We start from the raw sequence: 10000 nt of genomic DNA, 5'->3' as shown, positions 1-10000 counted from the left end.
GCGTCTCCCCTCACGTATATCTGTGACAAGGAAACGTTGTTCCTAAACCCTAGATGTGTCTCCTCACGTATATCTGTGACAAGAAAATGTTTTTCCTAAACCTTAGACGTGTCTCCTCACGTATATCTGTGCCAAGGAAACGTTTTTCCTAAACCTTAGACGTGTCTCCTCACGTATATCTGTGACAAAGAAACGTTTTTCCTAAACCCTAGACGTGTCTCCTCACGCATATCTGTGACAAGGAAACGTTTTTCCTAAACCTTAGGCGTGTGTCCTCACGTATATCTATGACAAGGAAATTTTTTCCTAAACCTTAGGCGTGTCTCCTCACGTATATCTGTGACAAGGAAACGTTTTTCCTAAACCTTAGACGTGTCTCCTCACATATATCTGTGACAAGGAAACGTTTTTCCTAAACATTAGACATGTCTCCACGTATATCTGTGACAAGGAAACGTTTTTCCTAAACTCTAGACGTGTCTCCTCACGTATATCTGTGACAAGGAAACGTTTTTCCTAAACTCTAGACGTGTCTCCTCACGTATATCTGTGACAAGGAAACGTTTTTCCTAAACCTTAGACGTGTCTCCTCACGTATATCTGTGACAAGGAAACGTTTTTCCTAAACACTAGATGTGTCTCCTCACGTATATCTGTGACAAGGAAACGTTCTTCCTAAACCCTAGATGTGTCTCCTCACGTATATCTGTGCCAAGGAAACGTTTTCCCTAAACCCTAGACGGGTCTCCTCACGTATATCTGTGACAAGGAAACGTTTTTCCTAAACCTTAGACGTGTCTCCTCACATATATCTGTGACAAGAAAACGTTTTTCCTAAACCCTAGACGTGTCTCCTCACGTATATCTGTGCCAAGGAAACCTTTTTCCTAAACCCTAGACGTGTCTCCTCACATATATCTGTGACAAGGAAACGTTTTTCCAAAACCCTAGATGTGTCTCCTCACGTATATCTGTGACAAGAAAATGTTTTTCCTAAACCCTAGACGTGTCTCCTCACGTTTATCTGTGACAAGGAAACGTTTTTCCTAAACCTTAGACGTGTCTCCTCACGTTTATCTGTGACAAGGAATTGTTTTTCGTGGAAGGCTCTCCTTGTCCAGAAAATGCTACACCGATCGTTCCAGCATTTTAGGTCCCTCTTGTCTTCGGAATTATGGAACAATATTTTAATTTCTCTCCCCTGTCTTGACATTAACTCGAAAACCTTCCAGGACCTGGTGTTCTTAAAGAAGGGTTAAGGAGGAGTTTGTCTTATCACTTGATGTCTTCTCGGAGAGGGACAGCTGGGTTTTCCTTTGCCTTCTGTAATATTTTATTATTATTATTATTATTGTTGTTGTTGTTGTTGTTGTTGTTGTTTATTTTCATTTTATTATTATTATTATTATTATTATTATTATTATTATTAGTAGTAGTAGTAGTAGTAGTAGTAGTAGTAGTAGTAGTATCATTATTGATGATATCCAGACAGGAAAGGCTACCCCCCAAAATTGGGGGAAGTGCCTTGGTATATGGATGGATTATTATTATTATTATTATTATCATTATTATTATTATTGTTGTTTTTGTTGTTGTTGATTTTTATTATTGTTATTATTATTATTATTAGTAGTAGTAGTAGTAGTAGTAGTAGTAGTAGTAGTATTATCATTATTGATGATATCCAGACAGGAAAGGCTTTCAAAACTCTTGATTTTATTGTAGTTCCAATACAGTTCTAAGCCCATTACCTACATTATTCATGATCATATTAATAAATAAATTTACCTCGTCATCTGTCATTCACGTATGTGAATGAAGTACAGTTGGACGCAGGAATTCCTGGTACACCCCGTTCTGAAGAAGTGCACCTATTCACACCCCAACTTTTCGGTGAGTTCCTGTGATTAGCCACACCCACCACCTGTGCCATCTCTTCCTACGCTATCTATTTGGTTACTAGCCGCGAAGTAAGGGTTTGACAAGGTTTAATCACCGTTCATGAATAGCAGTGGCAAGGGACTGTGACAATGCTGGGGCTAGCAGGACATTGCCCTTGAACTGCCTACATATAAATATGATCGTCACCCAAGCCTCCTTTCCACTTCAAGTTAGGGCGAGGGAGGGCGAGGCAGTGGCTGCTGATGGCTCAGCAGGTAGACCTACAAGCTTCCCCAAACCCTTATCCTTAGCTCACAAGGATGATGGGGTTGCAAACACTACAAGAAACCATCGAGCTTGAGCTGAACTATAACCCCAGTCCAGCGATTGCCAGTCAGGGACGTATCCAATAGGCCACTGCACTTCTTTGCAGCGAGAAGCGCTTGAGTGGATCTCGAACTCCAGCCTGTTGATCGCTAGGCAGGGATGTTTCCAATACTCCACAGCACTTATTCGGAGTGAGTTGTACTTGAGCGTGTCTCGAACACCAGCCCTGCAATCACCAGGCAGAGACGTTTCCAATAGGCCATCGCGCATCTTCGGAGCGAGGTGTGCTTGAGCTGATCTCGGCCCCAGCCCTGCGATGGCCAGTCAAGGACGTTACCAATAAGCCACCTCACATTTTCAGAGCGAGGTGTGCTTGAGGTGGGCTCGAACCTTAGTCCGTTGAACGCCATTCAGGGATGTTTCCAATAGGCCACCGTACTTCTTCGGAGCGAGGTGTGCTTGAGCGGGTCTCGAACCCCAGTCTGTCGATCTCCAGGAAGGAATGTTTCAAATAGACCACCGTACTTCTTCGGAGCGAGGTGTGCATGAGCTGCTCTCTAACCCCAGTCCGTTGATCCCCAGGGAGGAACGTTTCCAATAGGCCATCGCACTTCTTCGGAGCGAGGTGTGCTTGAGCTGAACTCGAACCGCAGCCCTGCGATCGCCAGTCAGGGACGTTTCCAATAGACCAACGCACTTCTTCGTGGTAATGTGTGCTTGAGCGGTTCTCGAACCCCAGCCCTGCAATCGCCAGTCAGGGACGTTACCAATAGGCCACCTCACTTCGGAGCGACTTGGGCCAAAGACTCCTGTGTATAGCTGTATACCTCCACATCATAGGACCTTCACGAAGAAACTTTCGTTTAAATGAAGCCTTTGAAGAATCCCATTCAGGCCAACGTGTGACTAAGGCGGGTAAACATCATTAAGGATCTCTTCATTAAGTAAGCCTGGCTGAGAAAAACTTGAACCCGGCCTTCTGAGCTCTGTGTAAATAGCGTTTCTATGCGACGCTCCCAAGGGGTTCTATAGGGCCTTTATTTTTTAGGATTTTGGAAGGGCTACAGAAACATATTCAAGGACACTTGCTTTTAGGGGGATGGAAAGGATATTTCTCTCTCTCTCTCTCTCTCTCTCTCTCTCTCTCTCTCTCTCTCTCTCTCTCTCTCTCTCTCTCTCTCTCTCTTGTAAATATATACAGGAATAGATATATATATATATATATATATATATATATATATATATATATATTATATGTATATATATATATATATTATATATGTATATATATATATATATATATATATATATATATATATATATATATAGACATACACGCACAATACAAAAAGAAACAAACACATATATATGTGTATATTGGTGTGTATTCACGCGTTATATATATACGGCGTAAATACACAAAAACGCATCTTTTTTCATGCACACAAATGCACATGTATTCATGCTGCGCGCATATTTACGCAATGTATTTATGTATATATATATATATATATATATATATATATATATATATATATATATATACATATATATATATATATATATTAATCAGCTAATAGTCTATTACTGGATGAATGTCAACCTGCTGACAGTTTACACTCGGGGATTTGGCAATCAATTCACCCACTTCTGGATTGCATAGAGAACCAATGTGTTGCTTTGGATGAGTGTGGCAGTGCTTCGTTCACATTTGCTAGGTACTGATTTCTATTATGGGTAAGAAAATCATAGGAAAGCAAGCGACCTTATATCCCTAGACTTCGTGAGGAACCAGAAATCTGACGTTTTACCATCTGATCATGCATTGAATATTTTGGTCTAATGAACATTCTTCTTCTGGTCCATGGTGTCCAATTACTTTTAGAGATCTCTTGCTTGAGGATACACTCAGGCACACTATTCTTTTTTGTTTCTCTTCCTCTCGTTAATTTCAAATTTTTATCCTCTTGTTATACGAAAGATTTATTTTAATGTTATTATTGTTCTGAAACTTCTTGTATTCTGTTTCCTTTCCTCACTTGGCTATTTTTCCTCTAGGAACCCTTGGGCTTATAGCACCCTGCTTTTCCAAGGGTTGTAGCTTAGCAAGTAGTAGTAATGATAATAATAATAATGATAATAATAATATGCTTACTTTACATACTTAATCCTAATGCAAAAGAACTTTTTCCTAAAATAATTTTCAGTTTTTTCACTCTCTCTAATAAGAAATGGATATTTTACGATATAAACTAGTAGAAAGAACAATCAGACCTCCGCCAATGAAGATTGTCAACATGTTACTCAAGCCTACGGGCAAAACTTTCCCTCTTTCACATGTTGATAATGAATTAATTTACTTTATAATAATAACAATAATAACCAGAATATCGATCTTGACCCAGATCTCATACAAAATTTAAAACGCTCTTCCGGAGCATATTATTATTATTATTATTATTATTATTATTATTATTATTATTATTATTATTATTATTATTACTTGCCAAGCTACAACCCTTGGAAAAGCAGGGTGCTATAAGCCCAAGGGTTCCAACAGGAAAAATAGCCCAGTGAGGCAAGAAAATAAGGAAGCAAATAGAATACCATCTAAGAGAACTCTAACGTAAGACAGAGAAAGTCTTGGTAAGCTTTGATGAAAATCTGGCAAGAGGTTTTGACGTAATTCTGCTAACAGACAAACAAACAGAAAAATAAATAAATATAAATAGACAAACACAATTCCATAACCTCTTTGGCGGAGGTAAAAAAAAAAAAAAATGAAGGTTACGCAATGGAGAATTTTTTTTTTTCTTTTTCTAAACTGTTTCTCATTACTTTGATGTATCTCTGTTTTAAGTTCCTCGGGGCAAGGCTTCTTGGACAAACGTTTGACCTTCAAACGTTGATTTCAGTTCACCATCTTTATTTTTTTTGTTTATATCGTTGCGATTTTAAAATTGTAGCTTCATTTTCCTAAGTACTTACCAATGTTGTCTTTGAAAGTAAGATTTAGAACTCAAAGCCGGGAAAAAAGTATGAGTGAGGGATAGCTACTTTAATGTATAATGTACAAGTGTCCAGTTTCACTCATAGAAAAAAACTTTTAAGTCTTTTCAGATTTTAAAATCAAAGCTTCATCTTCCTAAGTAACTTATCAATGTTGTCTTTGAAAGTAAGATCTAAATCTGAGATGAAAAAGTATAAGGCAACTACTTTAATGTTCAATGTCCAGTTTCACTCAAAAAAAAAAAAAATATTTTTTTTTTTTTTTTTTTTTTTTTAAAGCTTCCCGGCAGCAGCAAATATCATGATGGACTGATTCATATTTCAGTTTTTTAACTTTAAGTTATATGAGGGATGGGTAACTTCTTTGATATGAAAGCGTCCAGTTTTACTAGTAAATTTATTATTATTATTATTATTATTATTATTATTATTATTATTATTTTCATTATTACTATTCTTCTTCTTCTTCTTCTTCTTCTTCTTCTTCTTCTTCTTCTTCTTCTTCTTCTTCTTATTATTATCATTATTGTTATTATTATAGTCGATATTATTATTATTATTATTATTATTATTATCATCATAGTTGATATTATTATTATTATTATTAGTAGTAGTAGTATTATTACTATTATTATTATAATTGATATTGTTATTATTATTATTATTATTATTATTATTATTATTATTATTATTATTGAAAACTCAGCCAATAGAATAAATATTATACCATGTTATATATAATTAAAAAAAGAACTACCCTTGCAATATAAGAAATCCAATGGCATGTGAAAGATATAATTTTGATCGTTATAAAATATGAAAAAAATACTTATTATTCCTCAAATAGTTTTTATAAATTTTATTAGAAGTTTCAGTTTACCTATTGTAAGAGGAGTAATTTATATTTTTTCAGGATATAGGTGGTCGCTTTTATAATGTTGAGAAATGACTGACGGAAGAAATAATGAACAAAAAACGTTTTTTTTTTTTTATATTTTATTTTCTTTTTCTTTTTTTCTTTTAAGTAAGCATCCTACAGCTTCTTTGTAGCAGCAAATACCAGGGTGAACTGATTCATATTTCCGTTCTTTAACTTGAAGATTTTTCTTACGAGGGTTTGGTAATGTCTTTGATAGCAAAGTGTCTAGTTTTACTTGTAAATTTAAAACAAAAAACTTAGGTTTTTTTAAAGTAAGCATCTTACAGCTTCCTTGTAGCAGCAAATAACAGGGTGAACTGATTCATATTTGTGTTCTTTAACTTGAAGATTTTTTACCAGTGTTTGGTAACGTCTTTGATATCAAAGTGTCTAGTTTTACTTGTAAATTTAAAACTCAAAAAACTTAGGTTTTTTAAAGTAAGCATCTTACAGCTTCTTGGTAGCATTACATATAACGTATTCTCTTTCTTGTTTCTGTTCTTTGACTTGAAGAGTAAAGGTAGAAAAAAATTATAAATTCTTATTTCGTTTTAGTAAGCTTCTGGATAGATTCTCGGTATCATTTTAATGTTGGGATAACTTCCCTTTCTTTATGAAAGAAAGTATTTCAGGTGAAAATTAGATTTTTTTTTAATCTGAGAAAAATACCTTGCTTATTTTAAATGAAATGGCAGTCTTTGATTAAAAATGAGAATATTTTTAATTCAAAATTAGATATTTTTTATTAATGTTGGGATAGCTTCCCTTTCTTTATGAAGGAAAGGATTTCAAGTCAAAATTAGATTTTTTTTTTTAAATCTGAGAAAAATACCTAGCTTATTTTAAATGAAATCGCAGTCTTTGATTAAAAATGGGAATATTTTTAATTCAAAATTAGATATTTTTTATTAATGTTGGGATAGCTTCCCTTTCTTTATGAAAGAAAGTATTTCAGGGGAAAATTAGATTTCTTTTTTTTTTTTAAATCTGAGAAAAATACCTTGCTTATTTTAAATGAAATGGCAGTCTTTGATTAAAAATAGGAAAATGTCTAAGTCAAAATTAGATATTTTTTATTAATGTTGGGATAACTTCCCTTTCCTTATGAAAGAAAGTATTTCAGGTGAAAATTTGATTTTTTTTTTTTAAATCTGAGAAAAATACCTTGCTTATTTTAAGTGAAATGGCGGTCTTTGATTAAAAATGAAAATATATTTAAGTCAAAATTTGATATTTTTAATTAATGTTGGGATAACTTCCCTTACTTTCTTAAAGAAATGATCTGTAATATTTTATAATGTTATGAATATATGTTTTCTGAGAATAAATTGGAGTATTTTAACTCAAAATTAGATTTTTTCTTTAATTTGAGAAAAATACCTAGACTATTTTAAGTTAAATTATTGTCTTTGATAAAATGAAATTGAAATTAGAATAGATTATTCCTTCTATGAAATGTTTATTTTTATTATGAAACCTTTGGGAACAAAGTCCTATTTGATATAATACCAGTTTTAACCAACTCCTATTTCATTTCCTTTTATTATTATTATTATTATTATTATTATTATTATTATTATTATTATTATTATTATTATTATTATTATTATTATTATTATTATTATTAAATTTATTATTATTATTATCATTATTATTAATATTATAATTATAAGCTGAGCTACAACCCTAGTTGGAAAAACAGTATGCTATAAGCCCAGGTGCTCCAACAGAGAAAATAGCCCCGTGAGGAAAGGAAACAATGAAAAATAGAATATTTTAAGAACATTAACATTAAAATAAATATTTCCTATATAAACTAAAAAAAAACTTTGTTGAGTTTTTTTATTTTTCTTCTGCAGTGGCTTCTCTTTTATTTAGTGTTATTTACTCATATATTTATTTATTTATTTCATAATTATTAATTATCATTATCAACAGAACTATTCACCTACACACCATTCTTCATCAAATTTGACACAAGACACAATACTGTGCTGCCATCTAGTATCACTTTTATGAATCACATTCGATGCCACCACAGTGTCTCTATATTACAACCCAGATAGTCAAGACGACATTGTCTCATTCTCTCCTCCTTTAAGTTCAATAAATAGCTTTTTTTCCCCACTTCAGAGTCGGGGAAAATGACTCTCTTACGCACTCAGGTTGTTTCAAAACCCACGTTATCGGAAAGCCATATACCGCGCGTCAACGATATCCAAAAGTCGGTATGTGTCCATTTGTATGGGCGAAGTGAAAGTTGCTGGGGTTAGAATTGTCGATTTAAGTCTACGCTTTTTTTTAAAGGGGAAGTACCATTCCCTCCTTTGTTACCAACGAAGTTTGAAGGAGGTTATGTTTCTGTCTTCCCTTCTTTGTTGTTGGTGTTTGTAACCACCGAAGTTGAAAGGAGGTTATGTTTTACCCCCTGTTTGTTTGTGTTTGTGTGTGATTCTCTTCTTAGCTGTTGGTGTTTGTTACCTCTGCCAACGAAGTTGAAAGGAGGTTATGTTTTACCCCCTGTTTGTTTGTATGTGTTTGTTTGTGATTCTCTTCTTACCTGTTGGTGTTTGTTACCAACGAAGTTGAAAGGAGGTTATGTTTTACCCCCTGTTTGTTTGTGTGTTTGTTTGTGATTCTCTTCTTAGCTGTTGGTGTTTGTTACTTCTGCCAACGAAGTTGAAAGGAGGTTATGTTTTACCCCCTGTTTGTGTGTGTTTGTTTGCGATTCTCTTCTTAGCTGTTGGTGTTTGTTACCTCTGCCAAGGAAGTTGAAAGGAGGTTATGTTTTACCTCATGTTTGTTTGTGATTCTCTTCTTAGCTGTTGGGGTTTGCTACTAACGAAGTTGAAAGGAGGTTACGTTTTACCCCCTGTTTGTTTGTGTGTGTTTGTTTGTGATTCTCTTCTTTGCTGTTGGTGTTTGTTACCAACGACGTTGATAGGAGGTTACGTTTTACCCCCTGTTTGTTTGTGTGTGTTTGTTTGTGATTCTCTTCTTAGCTGTTGGTGTTTGTTACCAGCGAAGTTGAAAGGAGGTTATGTTCTACTCCCTGTTTGTTTGTCTCTGTTTGTTTGTGATTCTCTTCTTAGCTGTTGGTGTTTGCTACCTCTGCCAACGAAGTTGAAAGGAGGTTATGTTTTACCACATATTTGTGTTTCTGTGTGTGTGTTTGTTTGTGAACAGCTTCCTGACCCCAATTTTAATCGTAATGAAACTTGCAGGGATTAACTGTTATGTAAGAAGCTTGAAATTATTACATTTTTGAAGGTTAAGGTCAAAGGTCAAGGAAAATGATCAATCCACGTCATCAGCCATAACTTTGAACATCGTCGTCAGAGAGACTTCAAACTTGGTTCATATTTGAGTGTATGAAAATCCACGGCAATTAATACATGTGACGGTCAAAGGTCAAGGTCGAGCATAATGACCAGTTCACGTAATCAGCCATAAGTTTGGACATCGTTGTAACAGAGACTTCAAACTTAGTTCATATATGGGTGTATGAAAATCCATGTTAATTAATACATGTGATGGTCAAAGGTCAAGGTCGAGCATAATGTCCAATTCACGTAATCAGCCATAACTTTGGACATCGTTGTAACAGAGACTTCAAACTTAGTTCATATATGGGTGTATGAAAATCCATGTTAATTAATACATGTTAATGTCAAAGGTCAAGGTCGAGATCGAGGAAAAGGTCGAGAAATAAGCTGCCGCGGCGGAGGTCTGTGCTTTACAGAGTGCCCTTATATTTATTTAGTTTAATCCTATGTTGAAAGAATACCATTTTAAGTTTTATGAATTATCTGATTTTAGTGGGGAAAATGGCATCTTAGCTCTCTATCTTGAATGCGTTGATCA

The sequence above is a fragment of the Palaemon carinicauda genome, chromosome 8 (genome assembly GCF_036898095.1).
Source record: "Palaemon carinicauda isolate YSFRI2023 chromosome 8, ASM3689809v2, whole genome shotgun sequence".
NCBI classification, from domain to species: Eukaryota; Metazoa; Arthropoda; class Malacostraca; order Decapoda; family Palaemonidae; genus Palaemon; species Palaemon carinicauda.
Note: the sequence above shows the minus strand (reverse complement) of the source record.